The following is a 19919-nucleotide window of genomic DNA, read 5'->3' on the forward strand; positions in this document are numbered from 1 at the left end:
ATCATATTTTCAAATACCATACTGAACCTATAGAATGATATTTGAATATCAGATTCAGATATAAGAAGGAATGAAGGTAGAAAGCAATGAAATATGGGATATCATAATATTGATTTTCAAATTTCTCTGCAATAATATTTTTGCATGAATGACTGTATTTCTGTAGAAACACTTGCTCCACTAATCTTTCAAATTCTCTCATTCTTTGTAAGGTATTTGACTGTGCTTTGTAATATCATCAACCTTTTGTGGATATTGAGTTATCACACAAAAGACAAATTTAGAGAAAATTCTGCAATGGATCTTTCACACTTAAGGTCGGGGTAACTAGACTTCCACATAATTATAAATGATATTATCTACCTGCCAGTGTTCATCTGTTCTTTACACGTCTCTATCTTGGTTTCTAGCTTTACTTTCACTTCAATACTCTTTTTTATTTCATTTTTTAAATGCTTATCCCTTCCTTAATGCCAAATATTCTTCCTTCCTTGTTTCATATCACCTTGTGGGCAAGAATTCATAAGAGCTCAACTAATCACTAAAATTCATTGATGGTATGATTTAATAGCTTGATATAAATAACATTGTTTCAAACCTACAGTATTCCATCTAAAACAAAACAACCTTTCATTCTTCTGTAAGGCAGTACCACATGCTCCATGTTGTGAACATACAAGGTTCAGTAAACTAGGGGTACCTGGGTGGCTCAGTTGGTTAAGCATCTGACTTTGGCTTAGGTTATGATCTCAGGATCCTGGGGTTGAGCCTCTTCTCAGGCTCTCTGCTCAGTGGGGAGTCTGCTTCTCTCTCTCTATCTCTCACTCTCTCTCTCAAATAAATAAAATATTTTTTAAAAGAATGTTCATTAAACTATTAATATTAGTTAAACTTTTTGCATATCATCACCATCCAGAAGTACCTTCTGATAGGTAAAGAGAGCATTTTTAGATATTTTATTCCACTTCTTATATCTTTGGGATAATGGGAAACATGAACTATACTTTTGAATCTTCTTTTACTTTCCTAATCTTTATTTTTTTTGCTTTCATTGGGAAACATTCTTTTTACATGTACAACCTTAAGAAATCCCATGAAAACTTTCAGAATCTTTTTTTTCAGCATTTAATGAAAGAATATTTCTTTGTTCATGACACAATATATTCAAAGATCTGGAAGTTGGACTATATGCTCTAACATTTCACTGAAATATAATGGCTGTTTTGTGTTTAATATACATTACCATCATTAAACAAATTTTCATCTAATAGACATTGCTCCAGAAAGAAAGACTATGTTAGTGAGCAATGGAGAGAAAAATTCCGCTCTCGTGAACTTTACAGTCTGATGGAAGAGATAGCTAAAAAACAAATATAGACAGAGATGACATAATTTAAACAATAAAATGTGCAATGAGAAAAATAAAGGAGAGTAAAGGGTGAGATAATCGAGGAATGATTTTCTGAAAAGATTTCATCAGAGTAGGGACCTGAACCATTAGCAGGACTGTATTAATTCACTATATTGATATACTATATGCACAAAACTCACTTATATTCATCCTGCCATGTAACCCACAAAACAATTTTGTTAGGTAAATATTATTTTACAATGGAGGAAATGATGCTCAAAGAAATTAAATGTTATTCACAAGACCATGCACCTATAAAATGGCAGAGTCAGTATGTGAATGCAAGTTTGACTGATAGTAACGTCTGTAGTCTACACACTGCTGTATTTTCGATGGTCCCATTTTTTCTGTTTCTTTCTTTGATAAATATGTTGATTTCCAAGTTTCTTTCATTCTAAGAGAATAAATTTACACCCGGAAAATGGATCCCCATTTTCCATGCCCAGTTCTGGTCAAGAGGTAAATCAATTCTATAAGCATAAGTTTACATCTACAATGAGGTATGTTTTGTAGATGTGAAATTGACCCCATTGGTGGAAGTTCAATGAAGGAACCCCTGACTCATGCTCAATCCCACCCTGGAAATTTAGGATTCAGACCAAGGGAGAGAAAGATAAAAAATAATCTTTACTTGCCTAAAATTGGGTGGCTCTGTTTATTTATTTATTTTTGTTATTATTTGTTTTATTTTTAAAAAAGATTTTACTTATTTATTCTTTAGAAGGAGAGAGAGGGAGCGAGCACATAAGCAAGGGTAGCAGCAGGCAGAGAAGTAGGCTCCCTGCTGAGCAAGGAGTCCAATATGGGACTCAATCCCAAGACCCTGGGATCATGACCTAAGCTGAAGACAAATGCTTAACCTAGTGAGCCACTCAAGCGTCCCTTCTTTATTTTCATCATGTGCACTAATAGGGAACACTGCTGTGCTAGAAAAGATGAATGCAGACAACTCAGAAAATTTAGAAATGAAAAACCAAAGAAAACTCACATATTCTGTGTTTTGGATAGCTCTCCTTGTTTGGTTTACTGTCTTTCCTAAGGCTCAGCTGCATTTCTGTCCTGATATCAAACATCCCTTTGTACTTCAAAAAATACCCTCCTTTCCTTAAGCTAGCTCAAGTTATTTTCTATTCTATTACTTGAAATCTAAAATGCTGTAGCTAAATGTACTTTTTTTTTTTGTCTTAGTTGGGCAATTAACTCATTTTTATTGTAGAAAGAAACAAACACACCAGTAAAATGATTATTTCATTTAGTCCTGCCATGCATAGTTAACTAGTTCCCACTAAGCATGCATCTTTCCAGATTTCTGTGGACATACACATGTATAAACACTTCTCTGAAGATATGAACATACTATGAATATTTTGGTGTCCGTTTAAAAATTTACTTACTTGCTTGTCACTGGACATTTTTGTCTCACTAATATTTATACATTGTAAACTCACCTAAAACAAGATCTTTGTACCTTTGTCCCTGGTATAATTATTTCTTTAGGATAAAGTCCTAGAAATGGAATTTCAAGGTCTAAGATGTGATCAGCATTTGTAAGGCATCACCACGTTGTCTTGAGGGTGTATTTGTTGCATCTTTCTTCCAAACAAATTCCTCTGTGTTGCCAATCCCCAGTCTACAGCTTTCAGCACAGGTGAACACAACCAGGACACCACGACTGACACTCTTGCCCAGCCTGTTGGTCTTTAGGGAGTTGAGAAGCTGAGGCATGACCTGGAATTCAGATATTTTCTTGTCACCACAGAAAATACGGAATAGCCTTTCCTTGAGAGATATTTCCACCAGAGATCCAGATGGGTGCAGTCCCTTTGCCATATCTGAGAAACTGTTCCGGCTTAAGGGCCATTTTAAACTTCTGGAAAATTTATCTTCTTTGGATTCATGTTTTGCCATGGAATCCCATTCTCCCTCGGGTGCTTTCACCCATGCTCCCCATAATTTCTGATTCATTTTCTGTTTTGACAACTTCAGGTATAAACTCATCTTCAGTTTCTACTACAGTTTCAAATTCTGGTCTGCAATTGTTCTGTCCCATTAATATGGTTGTGTACAAACCTGCTTATGCTCAAATCTCTAGTCTAGAGACTAATGCTCCTTACTGCAGTGACATGCCATGTGGAATCTGGAGCAGGTTTTCGGGGCCTAAACAGCCACAAGCCCCACAGAAATGAGCACCAGACCTGAGCTGGAGGCACAGAGACTCCTCTGACTCTGGCATAGGGTGCTCAGCAGATGACTTATAGGGATAAAAGTCGTTTTCCCTGAGTAGCTGATTTCTAAAAGGCACGGGGCAGCACAGCGCCCAGCCCCAGAAGAGTTAATGCAGGGGCTACATGTCCTTAACTATAAAATAGTGGGATTAAAAAGGAGTAGTGGGCAGAAGTGTACTCTAAGGAAATGTTTCAGTCTACATTTTACTTAAAAAAATCTGTAATAATGAGAAGAAAGGAAGAAGTTGGAATTGGTTGGCAAGTCATATATTAAAACTGTCACAGCAGGGAGCCTGCTTCTACCTGTCCCTCTACTTCAGCTCTCCCTGCTTGTGTGTATTCTCTCTCTGTCAAATAAATAAATAAATCTTAAAAAAAAAAAAAAAAAAGCTGTCACAGGATACGACCAATAGAATCAAGTATTTTCTGAAGTACCCAGAGAGTCTTTTGCCCAGATATAAAGGGGAGGTTCTCTACCAGTTATTTTTACCCAGCATATGCAATTTAAATAATATGAAGTCTAGGTTGTTTACTTGGCAAGAATTTTTGATAATGAAATTTTAGCCTTTTGAATGCAGAATGGGAGGCTGTGAGTGACAAGGCAAGTGGAATACATTTTCACTTAATACAGTGTTTCGCTAGGGAATTCAGTTTACTGATTGGAATTTAAGTGACTAAAAGCTATTTTCCAGATTAATAATTTTAACAAATATTTATCTGATTTCAAGAACCATTTAATGTTTGGGCAAGCTGGCCTGTACCATAGGAGAGCCATTAGGTTAGAGCTTTAAATTGTAGTAGTTCATTGAAGAACATGAACTGAGACATGTGTGAAGAAAAAAAAAATGTTAGGAGCTAATAAGAGTTGGCAGTGGCAAAATGACCTTAGTGCTCAAATATATGATTACCAGATGCCAAAGGAAATGGTAATGACCTGGCTACAGTACTTTTGAGAACATTAAAAAACAAATCAACAAGCAAGCAAACTAACAATGTCTTTCTTGAAGTCTATAGTGAAATACTAACAGTTAAAATGTGCAGTAGACTTAGGCAGTTTTCTCTTAATTTCATATATTTTCAACAAACCAAATTATTGCTCAATGCTCACATAATGCATTGTGATCCAAGGATTATGGATTTCATTCCAGGGTTTAATGCAATTTTTTCTTTTTCATTTTCCATCTGTAAGAGATATGCTATACTTTTGTAATATTGTGACTTCATCAAAAGAGAATTATTTTTTTCTGTTTTAATGTTTATTAAATAGCTGTAATTAAGTATTACAATGCTGGAATTTTTTGTTCCCCAACAAAAGTAAGAGATAAACCAATGGCAACATTATGGGATATGTTAGTTTTATGATATGTTAAGAAATGATTTATGTTCCTAATTTTAAAACATTCTAGCCTTACATTATTATGCTCATTATGTTCTGATTACATTTTGTCATTTATTAGTATGCTCTGCATGACTTCTGTGTGATAATCTATTATTATGTTGATTGTTATTATATTTAAACAACTTTTATAAAATGGATCCTGGTGCTTTTTATATTAAAAATATTCATATTCTTAATTACTCAATGCTAAGTTAATTGAGATGTTTTACTGTTCCTTATATTAGAATTAAATTAAATTTAGCTTCTATAAGATGGCTAAAAGATGCCTTCCACTTCATTGCTCTACCTGCTGTGCTCTCCTCTTTTGCCAAACCAAATACCAAGCAATGATGCCCTGCAGAAAGGACGCTACCCAGTCATGTGAAACACTAAGTAATTCTATAAACTATAAATACATGATTTAAAAGTGATCTCTTTCTTCTTAAAAAAAATAGGTAATTAAGAACATTCAACTGACATTTAGTTGTGGACATCTATATAGTCTAGCTGATTATGAACTTGGAATTTTTTTTTTTTTTTTTTTTTTTTTTTTTTTTGTAAAGAACTCAACAGCCTGTCTCACTCCCGAATTGTTATTTCTGGTATCATTGATTCCCGTTAAGTTCCCCTAATTCCAGAAATTCTTTTTTTACAAATATAAATGGGAGATGATACACAGTAGGATAAGGAATGTAGCCCCCATAGGTCTTCAGTATAATTTACTTCTGTTTATTCCATAAGCTGCAAACCAAAGCAGAGACAGAACTCTGGGAGAATGGGACTAAAGACAGGTGACTTTTGGTGAGAAGTAGAGAAATGAGAATTTGGATGATAGGACTAGAGACTTATGAATGCTTGCATACCTAGAGCTATGTAGTTTCTGGGGCAGGGTAGAAGGCTTCTCCCTGGGTCTAAGAGTCCCCTTAGCCATGGGACAAATTTATCCCAGTATGTCTCACCAAATATTGTGTTGTTCTTTGTTATAACGTCTTATTAAGATACATTTGAGAACAACAAGGATGTTAAGTACCTTTGGTCACAGAGTTTCAAATGAAGGTGAGAAATAAGATGATAACAATATTTTGAATATCTTTAATTCACCTGAGGCATGATCAAGTTTTCCAAGTTGATTTTTATATAGAAGACTTACCTTTTTTTTTTTTCTTTTTTTTTTTTTCTCTTTTCTTGTAATGTTCCAGAAACATTAAGCAATGTATTAGGATTACAGAATTCCCTTCAGGAGACTGATTCCAAACTTTGGGAACAAAAGTTATTTTTTTCAAATACTTCTTTGGTCTTCCTTTCTTTTTTCTTTTGAATCTTTTTTTATATTCATGATTCAGGCTTAATTTAAGCCTGAGTTAATTAAAATCTCTGGGCTGGAACTGAATCATGAATCCAAAAGTGTATATATGTATGTATATATATATATATATATATATATATACCAAAAATAACAAACTGAGATTATGGCATATCAAGTAACAATACTGGAGAGAGACAAGTAAATATGCAAGTATAATATAGAAATTGTACTTGTGATGAAAATCAAATTAAGATTACACAAAATACTTGGGGAGTTTGATTATACAGCCTGGATTTGGCAGACGGCTAATGTGGAAGACAGATTGCTAATCTTGAAGGAAATAAAACATCAGCTGATATTAAAATATATGGAATTGGATAAACCATAATAATGCATGAGAATATGCCTTACAAGCCTAGGGAATCATTTCTGCAAAAGTATGAATACCTGAAAATACATTAGTAAACTGGAAAGAAAACTGCTTTTCTGACATTGACAAGAAATGCACTGGTGAGATGGATACAAAAGTGTTACACTGATAGGCACTGAAGGATAGAAATTTTAATTTTCCTGAGATTTGGAGAAACCAAAGATCTATTTTAAACAAAATTGTATAATGACCGAATCTGCATTTTAGATCAGTCTACTAGACAGACGGACTTTAGATTAGAATGGTGTGTTTTCTAAGGCAAGAAGAGAAACTGCCAGTGAAACATTACTCGCAGAGTGATGCAAAGTACTATAAATTTTGCTTAAACATTATGTATAAAAAGCACTCTTAAAGCAAGTGTACCTTTACCCTATATTAACATTAATCCCATTTCCTAAAGATGCTATTTAAATTAACAGCAATCCCCCCCCACCAAGCTGGTATGTATGCAAATGCAGCCTAAATTCTACTAATTGCTAACTTCTACTAATAATTACTTTTGCTCATAATACTCATAAATAGCTTCAGTATGTTATATATTAATTATCTTGCTTTCGAGAGGAAATTTTATACCAGTGCTTCTGTGTACAAAAAAAAAAAAAAGCCTCTTTTCAATATCCATAGTACTTGGCATAAAAACAGACACATAGACCAGTGGAACAGAGTAGAGAGCCCAGATATGGACCCTCAACTCTATGGGAAAATAATCTTTGACAAAACAGGAAAAAATATATAGGGGAAAAAAGACAGTCTCTTCAATAAATGGTGCTCGGAAAACTGGACAGCTATATGTAGAAGAATGAAACTCGACCATTCTCTTATACCATACACAAAGATAAACTCAAAATGGATAAAAGACCTCAACATGAGACAGGAATCCATCAGAATCTTAGAGGAGAACATAGGCAGTAACCTCTTCGATATCAGCCACAGCAACTTCTTTCAAGATATGTCTCCAAAGTCAAAGGAAACAAAAGTGAAGATGAACTTTTGGGACTTCATCAAGATCAAAAGCTTCTGCACAGCAAAGGAAACAGTCAACAAAACAAAGAGGCAACCCACGGAATGGGAGAAGATATTTGCAAATGACAGTACAGACAAAAGGTTGATATCCAGGATCTATAAAGAACTCCTCAAACTCAACACACCACAAAACAGATAAACATCAAAAAATGGGCAGAAGATATGAACAGACACTTCTCCAATGAAGACATACAAATGACTATCAGACACATGAAAAAATGTTCATCATCACTAGCCATCAGGGAGATTAAAATTAAAACCACATTGAGATACCACCTTACACCAGTTAGAATGGCCAAAATTAGCAAGACAGGAAACAACCTGTGTTGGAGAGGATGTGGAGAAAGGAGAACCCTCTTACACTGTTGGTGGGAATGCAAGTTGGTGCAGCCTCTTTGGAGAACAGTGTGGAGATTCCTCAAGAAATTAAAAATAGAGCTTCCCTATGACCCTGCAATTGCACTCCTGGGTATTTACCCCAAAGATACAGATGGAGTGAAAAGAAGGGCCATCTGTACCCCAATGTTTATAGCAGCAATGGCCACAGTCGCCAAACTGTGGAAAGAACCAAGATGCCCTTCAATAGATGAATGGATAAGGAAGATGTGGTCCATATACACTATGGAGTATTATGCCTCCATCAGAAAGGATGAATACCCAACTTTTGTAGCAACATGGACGGGACTGGAAGAGATTATGCTGAGTGAAATAAGTCAAACAGAGAGAGTCAATTATCATATGGTTTCACTTATTTGTGGAACATAACAAATAGCATGGAGGACAAGGGGAGATGGAGAGGAGAAGGGAGTTGGGGGAAATTGGAAGGGGAGGTGAACCATGAGAGACTATGGACTCTGAAAAACAATCTGAGGGTTTTGAAGGGGTGGGGGGTGGGAGGTTGGGAACCAGGTGCTGGGTATTAGAGAGAGCACGGATTTCATGGAGCACTGGGTGTGGTGCAAAAACAATGAATACTGTTATGCTGAAAAGAAAAAAAAATATATCATAGTACCATTCGAGATTTACTACAAATATACAGTCATGATCTATTTTAAAAAATGAAAATAATAAGTTTTCCCTTCTCATTCTAAGGGGAATCTTCTGTATCCTGAGTCCTTTTCCCTTGTTACAGGTTTCAGAACCATAATGTTGGCCTACAGTAATTTCTCCGGTAAAAGTGTTATCTTTTAAACAGAAACCAGCTTCTCCAAATAATTGACATTGAACTAGAGGTGACATAATTGAAAGAAAAAACATCGGCCAGAGAACTTGATGATGTTAGGCAATTCATATTAGGTGAAATTAAAAAAAAAAAAAGTTTGTTTAATATTGAAGAGTAAGTTGGGGAATTCACATAATGGGATAGAGATTATAATGTGATCTCATCATTGAGTGAAAAGCGTAGATGAAAAAATGTATTATGGAGGGCATCATATTAAGCCAGGCTTTGAAGCAAAAGTCAGGGGGTTTTAAATCTCAATTTAAAGAAGTTTGGGAACAGGATCCAAGTAGATAGAGCAATAGATCTAAAGGTATAGGAGAGGTGTGCCTGGGTGGCTCAGTCATTTAAGTGTCCGAGTCTTCTTTTGGCTCAAGTCATGATCTCAGAGTCATGATCTCAGGGTCATGATTTCGGGGTCATGAGGTTGAGCCTTCTGTCAGGCTCTATGCTCAGCATGGAGTCTAACTGATATTTTCTCTCTCTCTGCCCTCTCCTGCCCTTCCCCTGCCCCTGGCTCTTGGGCTCTTTCTCCCAATATAATTAAAATCTTAAAAAAATGATTTAAAAAAAGCATGGGGGTGGGGGAAGAGTGTGGTGTTTGAGGAACAGGGAACATGTGAAGCATCAGGTTCAAGATAGCTAGGAAAGAAGCTTAATTTTAAAATAATGAATGAGAAATCACTTATAAAACTTCTCTTTTCTTTCTCTCCTGCCATTTCATATCCCAGTTTTCTTCTTTATTATTATTCTATGTTCCCATAGAGATATATAGAAATATAGATATAGATCATATACTATCCATATCTATATGTGATATGTATACTAAACATATCTATACATAGATTTGCAGGTACATGACTATAATATAAATATATGGTATATTTATTATCATTGTTTTTCCAGTAGGATATAAGCTCACTAAGGACAAGGACTTCTTTGTAGTTTGTTTTACCACTCTACCTATGAAATAGAAGGATACCTGGTAGATAGAGGGTTCCCAATAAATTTTTGATGAATAATTTAACGAGGAAAAAAAAAGGAATGTTTGAATACAGTCTGGTGCAGTTTTTGGTACCCTTAGACAACAGAGAACCAGCTAGTGGTGTATTTTCTCCAAGTTAATCTCTGTGGCAGTTTTTAAATTGTCCCTCCATCAGTTGCATAGGAATTAACATAATTACTAAATCCAGATTATTTTCTTTGAAACTAGTAGCATTCTTTTCCTGTGCTAATGGCCTGTCTTAGCTTTTAAGCATCTCTTATCATTTTCTTTTTTCTGCTAACCTCTTTGGTCCTGTGCACTTTCCTTTGTCTGACTCAGATGACACTAACATTAAGGTTACCATAGTCCTAAACAATCAACCGTATGAAAAAAATCTAGGGTCGCTAAAATTCGTTGACCTGTCTCCTTTGTTTACATTGTACACTTAGTGCCCAGGACACAGCCCAGGTAAGAGGATGTGCTCAATGCATGCATATGAACGAAAGTGTGAACAATGAGCCCCAATATAATATTACTGTGAGCTAAAGAAAAGATTTAATGAAACCTTATAGAAAATCACAGATAAAATGATCACATTTGGCTTTCCTTGGAAGGATATTTTAATTTCTTAATTATAAATATATTATTCAGTATTCGAAATTGCATGATTTTTAAAGAATTATGTAAAGGTTTGGGTGGGGACATTATTCAGAAAATTTTAATTTAAGATATATTTTCATAAATATCAAGTAATCAGAAATATAAGGTGACAGAGTGCTTATTAAATGAGATGATTAGATGATTTCCCAAGAATTTTTTTTTTCAGCCAAACTGGAATAGGTTTTTAGAAGAAAATAAATACTTTATTTAGAGCCCTCACAGCATAGCTTTATCTTTATAATACTTTATCTTTATAATACTAGAGTTTTGGCTTTTATTTTTTTTCAGTTTTTAGCAGAAATATACAGCTTTAACATTATTACATTTAGAACTACTTTGGAGTTATCTAGAAACTTTGATGTGGACCTCCTTTAAAAATGTGAGATATAGCTCTTTTAAAAAGATGCTGCTGACATCAAGCATTTATCTCAAGCTACAAAGACCCATTCATTGTTAGGCTAATTATTAGTGTTGAAGAATTGTATTCAAAGTCTCCATTAGTGCTTCTTTATGACTTTAAAAAATACTTGTTTAAAACAGCAACCAAAACTCTTAGATGTGATACTATAGCACAGGAATAAACACAAAATCTGGATAAAATATTTTTGCCTCTATTGTTCATATTTCCCTAAGGTGACCTTTATATGTAAAAAAAAATTTAATTTGGAGTGATATCATTTCTAGTCAATATATCTTTTCCCAAAAGTACTTTAGATTTCAAAATAAGGTATATGAGGGACTTTAATATCACCGGCTTTGTAAGTATTTAAATATAAGCTGATTTCCTGCTTTCCGAGGAAGATTTGGAGGACAAAACACCCCATGCCTCCTACTTGGACATTTGCTCTCATTTGTGTTGATCATCCCAGGCCACTCTGATGCCTGATCGTGGTAAGCATTCAGTAAATGTTTTCTTCACTCAGTAACCATTTCAAGGATATATGCAGTTCACAAATATGTAAGCATTTCTATTTGTATTTATATACATACACTTAAAATGTCATTGGGAAAAACTGACTTGGTAAGTGTGTCCTGCATACATCATCTCCATTTCCAAATTTCTATGATTATTTTGAGGCATAAAATATACCTGGTCATAACCTGAGGGAAACGCAGACGGTGCCTGCCCCCTCACTGTGGGACATTTTTCTCTTAGATGACAGGCAGATCTGTCACAGGACGAGATGATTTATCTCCTCTGATTTCATCCTGTAAAGACGCCCTATACAAGGTGAAGTGATAATTTTCCTCAGAGTTAACATGTCCAATGTCTCATTTTTCATTCCAGTCCTTGTGAAATGACATCGAACACTAAATTGGGAACTAATTTTGGTTGTGAGCTTTGGCTCCCTGCCCACTTCTCTGGAAAAACAAGCAAATTATCTGTACTTTTTAGTTATAGAAGTTATACGATACTTGGAGCTGACTGATCAGTACAAGGATTTTTCTTTTTTCCTTTTAACCCACATTGGAAAAGCAAAAGCAAAAACAAACAAACAAACAAACAAACAAAAAACACATGACAGGAAATTTTGCAAATGATATATTTTTTGCCAGAAAATTAATCAAAAAGAAATATGCAAAGTGTACTTGTGGAAAAAAATAGGACGATTTAGAAGGACTTATGAAGAAGTAAGGTTGGCAGTATATTTGACTATGGCATTAAAATAGTCAATTAATTCAGTATGATTTTTGGGGGAAAAAAAGTCACAATTATTTGAGAGTAAAAATTCAACCAGCCAACATGGTATTTTCATTCAGCAAGAAAACTTGTTTGTAAATACTTGTCTAAAGATGGAACACAATTTTGGAATTTACTTTCTGAATGCATTTATTTTAGAACATAAATAGGGTAGTCGATTGCAAAGTGTGTTTGTTTAGGCAAAAGGTTTGTGTGATAAACTAAATTTTAGCCTGCATTTAGACTGCAGAATTATATATTTTTTTCCTGAATGAATAAAACTGATCATGGTTATAATTTACTGCGTAAGTGTATTAACAGTGAGACACTCCAAAACAAGGAAGTTAAATGACATGAAAAAGCCATATAAAGATAAAAAATAGAACAGAGAAATTTCGTGTGTGTGTGTGTGTGTGTGTTAAGATTTTATTTATTTATTTGACAGAAGAAGATACAGTGAGAGAGGGAACACAAGCTGGGGGAGTGGGAGAGTGAGACACAGGCTTCCTGCTGAACAGGGAGCCTGATGTGGGGCTCAATCCAGGATCCTGAGATCATGACCTGAGCTGAAGACAGACACTTAATGACTGAACCACCCAGGAACCAGCAGAAATTTTGTGTTTTTTAAAGTATGATTATTTTATGGGATGGACAAGCTAAAAGGATATGAGTATTAGTGGAATTGAATATAAGTTAAGTAAGTAAGTGGTATCTGAGAATTGGGGAAATCATTTCCGTGAGCCCTGGCATTAGGAAGGTCATAATCTAAATAATTTAAATAGTGTTAAAAGTGAATGTAGAAAAGAATAGAGGAATAGCTAGTGTTTACTGAAAGCTTGCTTTTTCCAGGTACCAGGTGAAATGCTTCATGTGGATTATTTTATTTATTCTTTACAATACCACCACCCGTAAGGATCATTAACTGCATCATTTTAAGGTTCATTTTATGGTTGAGGAAAATAAGATATAACAAGGAAAATCAATATTCTTATAATTTCCTACTTACCAGAATCCAAGCCTGCATTTTTTAAAATTTAAATTAACACAAAGCAAACTAAGGTGCATTTTTTTAACCTAAAGCATCATTTTTTAACCTTAAACTAATAAAAAGCAAAGTAAAATAAGTGCTTACATGCTTCTAGCAGCACAGAAGAGAATGGTGAGGCATCTACAGAGGGATAGGAATAAGAGACATCATGTTATCTGCGATTTAAAGAAGGGGTAACATTTCCAACTGCAGTACAGAAAGGGAAAATTACTTCAACAGATAAAACTTTAGCAGCAAAGGCAAGTAAAGACAAAATGTCCTCTTCATTGTAATTAGCAAGTTTTCTAGACTGTCAGGAGCCTATGGAATTTAAAAAAGACCAAGCCTGGAAAAAGTATTAGCAGTCAGGGGCGCCTGGGTGGCTCAGTGGGTTAAAGCCTCTGCCTTCGGCTCGGGTCATGATCCCAGGGTCCTGGGATCGAGCCCCACATCGGGCTCTCTGCTCAGTGGGGAGTCTGCTTCCTCCTCTATCTCTGCCTGCCTCTCTGCCTACTTGTGATTTCTGTCTGTCAAATAAATAAATAAAATCTTTAAAAAAAAAAAAAGTATTAGCAGTCAGATCCTTGACTTAAATTTCCATGCCCAGGGCGCCTGGGTGGCTCAGTGGATTTAAGTTTCTGCCTTCAGCTCAGGTCATGATCTCAGGGTCCCAGAATCGAGCCCCGCATCGGGCTCTCTGATCAGCAGGGAGCCTGCCTACCCCGCTTCTCTGCCTGCCTCTCTGCCTACTTGTGATCTATCAAATAAATAAATAAATAAATAAATATCTTTAAAAAGAAATTCCATGCCCAAACTATGCTATAAACATAGAAAGAACACTAGGCAAGTATTCCTGTTTGTGTCAGAGATGGCATTCCAAAATAGTGGGAACACAAGTAATTATTTTTTTTCAAATTTCTGGAAAATTGGTTATTGACATAGAAAATAATTAATTCATATGTTTACCTTACATCATTTAATTAAGTTAAATTTGAATAAAAGAGTTAGATGTGATTGGTCTAGAGTTCCTCAATCTATTGATCTTTCTTTTCCTGTTTGTTTTTTTCCTCCTTCCTTAAGAAGATGATTGGAGTAGGCTGAATATTGGCCCCAAAAGATATCCAGGTCCTAATTCCTGGAACAGCTGGGGTCCAGCCTTGGCAGGCCCAGGTGTCCCCAAAGGAGGGGTGGTGTCGGCGAGATGAACAGGAGATCCACACAGCAAGTTCTGGGCAGTAGTCAGGCATCTCCATCTTTATTTTGATTATCGAGCTTCTTATATAGGTAGTTTAATGGGGGCAGGGGGTTCACATTCATGCAAAGGACATTGAAGAACTCAGCACTCATCAAATCATTTCTCTTTGTTTAGCACATGTTATTTTAGTTAAGCTATAAGGGTACAGACTGGTGCCAGGGATGGGGGACAGGGTCTTGCTTCTTGAGTAATCATGTCCCTCAGAAAGCCATATGTGCTTTTTGGTAAATTGTTCTGGGGTCTTCAGGAAAAGAAGATATAGGTTAATGGAAAACGAGAAGCTATAGGGATGAACTAGATAATAAAGAACTAGGAAGAAAAGGTATAGGTTAACGGAAAACGAGAAACTTTAGGGATAATCTAGATAATAAAGAACTGTAGGAAAGCAAGAGATAAGTTAACGGAAAACGAGAAGCTATCTGAAGAAACTAAGTATATGGGAGAGCAGTAGGAATGAGAAGGCATTACCTTTGCAGGGTGTATTTTAACAGGCTCAGCTTCGGAAAGCCATGGAAAAACATCAACCTAGGGAGGAAACCGTCTATTGTGGGACACATTTAAAGTTCTCTATAGTCCTAGGTACGGAATAATTTACCTCCTTGGGGTTGCTCCGGCTCACAAGCCTGAGAGATGTTCGCAGCAGATTAGCAAGGGACTCTTTGAGAGAGATACGGAATCAGAGGAAAAGGCAAGAGAGTAACAGACCATGCTTATTTGGGGCTATCTGTCCTCCCAGCAGTTGCCTGCAGGGTGATCCCGCCCTCCTCAGGGTTAGTCCTGCATTAGCTCAAACCTTAACCTAGTGAGGCAGTACTCTCGACCAGGCCCCAGGGCTCCCAACATGGAACCTGTGAGTGTGATCTTCTGTAGTGTTTGGACGTTGCGGATGTGATTAACTGAAGGGTCTCGATATGGCTGGGCCATCCGGGATGATCAGGGTGTGCCCTACCTGTAATCACAAGTGTCCTTATAAAATGGTAATAGAGGGAATTTTGGAGGGAAATGAGAAAGAAGTCCATGTAACCATGGAAGCAGGGGAGAAAAGGGGATACCATATGTGGCCATGAGCCCAGGAATAAGAACAACAACCAGAAGCTGAAAAAGGCAAACAACTGGGGTTCTCTCCTAGAGCCTCCAGAGGGAGTGTGGTGAAACCTATCATGGAGTGTGGTGAAACCTATCATGGACTTCCAGCCTTAAAACCATAAAATAATAAATCTGTATAGTTTTAAGCCACAAAATGCATGATTCTTTGTTATAGCAGCCAGAAGAAATTAATGCAAAGATGTTCATAAAGGTCTTCATCATATTATTATAAATTTACATGTTTATGAACCAATAAATTGTGAATTATGAAAAATAGAACAATATAGGTGGCTTAATTTTTCTGATTGAAGAATGGATAAAACCTAAAAATGTATAAAATTAATTAGTGCAACTACTGGATAAATTTGTCTATATAAAAATTGAATACGTATATCTTTTTAAAAGCATAAAAATTGTGTATAAGCAAAGCCAATATTGCAACGAACATTTTATAGGGTAAGTTATGTAATACATGGAGCATTTCTATAAATTAAGGGGAAAAAACTATCAACAGAAAACCTTGAAAACTCTGAGCATGGAGTTCATAATTCAAGGCATGTGCATGATTATTAAACAAATGAGTTCACTCTGCTGATTAGAGAACAATAAATTAAAAAACAAGTGAAAACATTTTTTTAATTCTAATAAAATGGAATCCATTTAAACACCTTATTTCAATGATTTATTCATAAAATCTCCAGCAAATTTATGCTAGAATTACTGGCTCTTGTAATTCAGATTCCTGATTTGCACTTTCATCACGAAACTTCCTGTCGCTAATGCTCATACCTTTACAATCAACTTGCATCATACATTTTTCTGATACTCTGTGTGTTCTTCCAAGAAATCTTGGCTTTACTTCCAAAATATATCTTCTCCTACAACCTTGGCCTGAATGTCCAGGATTCTTGCCTAGATTTTTGCACTAACATCCTCCTAATGTCCATGCTTTGACCTTTGCATTATTACAATTCATCATTGAAGTGAACATTAAAGTGATCCTGTGAAACTGGTCATGTCACGTCTTCCGACATAATCATCTAGTAGTTCTTTGTAATGGCGTCCGAGGCCTTACAGAATTTTACCCTCCTTCCATTATTCTCTACCTAGCTTACAGCCCTTCAGACGTTTTTACCTTCTCATTATCTCCAAACATTCTGGATTTGCTTTGACATAACCGATTTTTGCACTAGCTCTTCCTGGAGTTTAGAACCATTTTCTCTTAAAATATTTTATGGCTTACTTTCTCTCCTCCTTGTTATGCCAGAGATTTTGCATCTGAGAGACCACCAAGGAGCCAGCACTGAAGTAAACACATGAGGGTTTATTCAGCAAGCTTAAGCTTGGGCCCAAGTATACCCGACACAGCAGAGTAGGGACTTGGACCCCGAACCAGATTACAGTCAGAGTTTTTAAAGGCAGAGCAGGGGTGGCAGTAGGTGATTGGGCCACAACCACCAGCCCTATGTTCTTGTGATTTGTTACAGTGTTGAGCTATCCTATTTCTGGACATGGTTTATTATAATGTCAAGCTATCCTACTTCTGACATGAGTTATTACCTCATTAAGCTATCCTATTCCTAATTGGCTTTTGGTATGGTGTTTTGTTTTCAAAACCTTTGGTCAGTCTTCCTGGAACCAGGGGTCATTTACCGGTCATGGAGACCTAAGATGGCTCCCGGGGCCAAGATGGCTACACTTATGTCAAGTCTAGACCTGGCTAGATATGTCAAGGCTAGACCTTGCTAGACCTGAGGTGGGTTCAGCCTTGTTTTTCTTGGCCTCCACACTCTTGAAAACCCTATATTAAATAACACTGTTCCTAAGTGCCCCATCTAAAATTCCAAGTCCTCCAACACTCCAAATGCCTGTTATACAGTCCCAAGTACTATTTCTATAGCCCTTATCACATTCTGATTCGATATACCTACTATTTCAACATGTCTACAGTGTAATTTTGTCTTTCTTCTTCATATTTTAACATCACAGAAATCTTGATGAACCTAATAATTACTATCAGCCCGATATTAGTGACCCAACAGTTTAGTTACACCTTCTAATATTATGAAAATGGCAGCATTAAAGTAACCTAGACTTGAAATTATGCTTACTTTTTTTCCTTTTGCCTCCCCTACCAGAAGTAAGTTTCGTGAATGCCTACACTTTTTTTTTTTTTTTTTTTTTTAATTTTCTTTACTCATGCATCTCTAAACCCAAAAATACTTTCTGGTACATGAAGAAATCAAATCAATCTCTGTCCAGTGAATTTATGAGTTAGTGCAAAGCAATTATACCACTTTGTTATGTAGTAAATATCCAATGAATGTTGGCTGTTCTAACGGTAATCCTCAAGAGTATGTAGAAACGTGGTTGCTAATACATTTTAGGGTAAGTATTTGATTTATACACAAAGATTCTGTCCAATCTTCTGGTTACTTCTTCTTTCATGCTATTATTACAGTCTTAGGAATATTTAAAAAATTCTACTGAACAAGGATACTAATTTTTTTAATAAATAAACTAAAATTTGAAATAATTATTTTCTTTAGTTCAAGAAGTGTCTGCATTTACAATCTGAAATAGGCGTGAGTTTTCCAAATAGTATTACACTCACTAAAAATGTTTCTGTCATAAATGAGGAAAGTTAAAGAACTGAGAACACCTAGTTTGCTATTAATTTCACATTAACATTTTAGTAATTATTTATGGTCCATTTATAAAGTCATTAAAATCTTGAAGAGTTTAACCTTTCCATTTCTTAGATATGTTGAAAAAGTAAATTTGTATTCAGCAAGCTCTCTCAAATGGCATAGAACAAAAATCTAATTCACTCTACTGTAGTCACTGAGAAAAAAATGCCTGAATCTGATAGAATTCTCTCATTTTTCCAATCTCAAGACAAAATTTATAACTTATAGATATTAATCTCTATCATTCAAAATGTAATGTAATGTAATGTAATAAATATAACTACCTACCTCAATTGAAATCTTGCATGAGTGTTTGTCTTTGCCTACTGTCCCACTGAAATTTTATGTTGCTTCCAAAACAATTTAAAAGCTTGTATTATCAGCAGTATCTCCATCAAATTTTATAGAATTAATTATTATCAAAATAGAATCAAAGTGGCTTTGATTTTACACTTTGACTTTTGAAAGCAAAACTAAAACTAAAATACCCGGGGTTAAAGCCTCTGCCTTTGGCTCAGATCATGATCCCAGGGTCCTGGGATCGAGCCCCACATTGGGCTCTCAGCTTAGCAGGGAGTCTGCTTCCTCCTCTTTCTGCCTGCCTCTCTGCCTACTTGTGATCTCTCTCTGCCAAATAATTAAATAACATCTTAAAAACAAAACAAAATAAAGTATAGATATCCCTGCTGAGATCTGTATGACGTTCAGTCTAAACATACCTTAATGTGTTTTCATGTTTTATGTTTTAAAATCCTTTTATTCTTTTGTGAGGAAATCATATCCAGTAAAGAGTTAGAAGTTGCTAAAGTGAGCTCTAAAAACTATTAGAATACTTTATATAACTAATTAAATAAGTATTGACTTTAATTTGACATTTTTATTAATTATTAAAGCAATGTCTTTGAGATATAGCTATTTTCCTTGCATGTTCACACATAAAATATTAAATATAATATTATTTTAATTCATATCCCCAAATAAGCTCCAATTTGATCCAATTCCATCCAGATAGCACTAAAACCCAGGTACAGGTAACAAGTTTCAAACATTAGAGTCTATATTTATTTCTATTTTAATTATCAGTTTTACCAAGGATATTTAGATAGCTATTATTTCCATCTCACTGGACTATATGAAATTAAATGTGATAAATTAAGTTATAATGTTGTGCCTATTTTAAAATTATATCAAGATACAAGGATACATATAATTAAACTTATATTGGCTTGCATATCCTTCTATAAACTTTATTAACATTACATTTTAAGCCATTTTATTAGTTTTTTTTACATAAGATAAAAACCAATCTATTTTTCATATACTGTTTCAATGATTTTTATTAATGTTACTGGGTGGTTTAACCATCACTGTAAGTTAGTTTTAGAACATTTTCATACCCTCAGTAAAATTCCTCACATCCATTTAGTTAATTCCCATCTCACCTCCAGCCACAGGCAACCACTAATCTATTTTCTGCCACTATACATTTGTCTTTTCAGAGTATACCATATAAATAGAATTATAGATGATCTCCTGTGTATGA

At 35.3% G+C, this 19919-nt stretch overlaps 1 pseudogene; it reads right to left on the bottom strand.

The window, feature by feature from the left end:
- Positions 1–2938: 2938 nt before the first annotated feature.
- Positions 2939–15524, bottom strand: LOC111150978 (annotated as a pseudogene).
- Positions 15525–19919: the final 4395 nt, after the last annotated feature.

The sequence above is a fragment of the Enhydra lutris genome, unplaced genomic scaffold (genome assembly GCF_002288905.1).
Source record: "Enhydra lutris kenyoni isolate GAN:26980312 unplaced genomic scaffold, ASM228890v2 scaffoldscaffold25, whole genome shotgun sequence".
Lineage (NCBI taxonomy): Eukaryota > Metazoa > Chordata > Mammalia > Carnivora > Mustelidae > Enhydra > Enhydra lutris.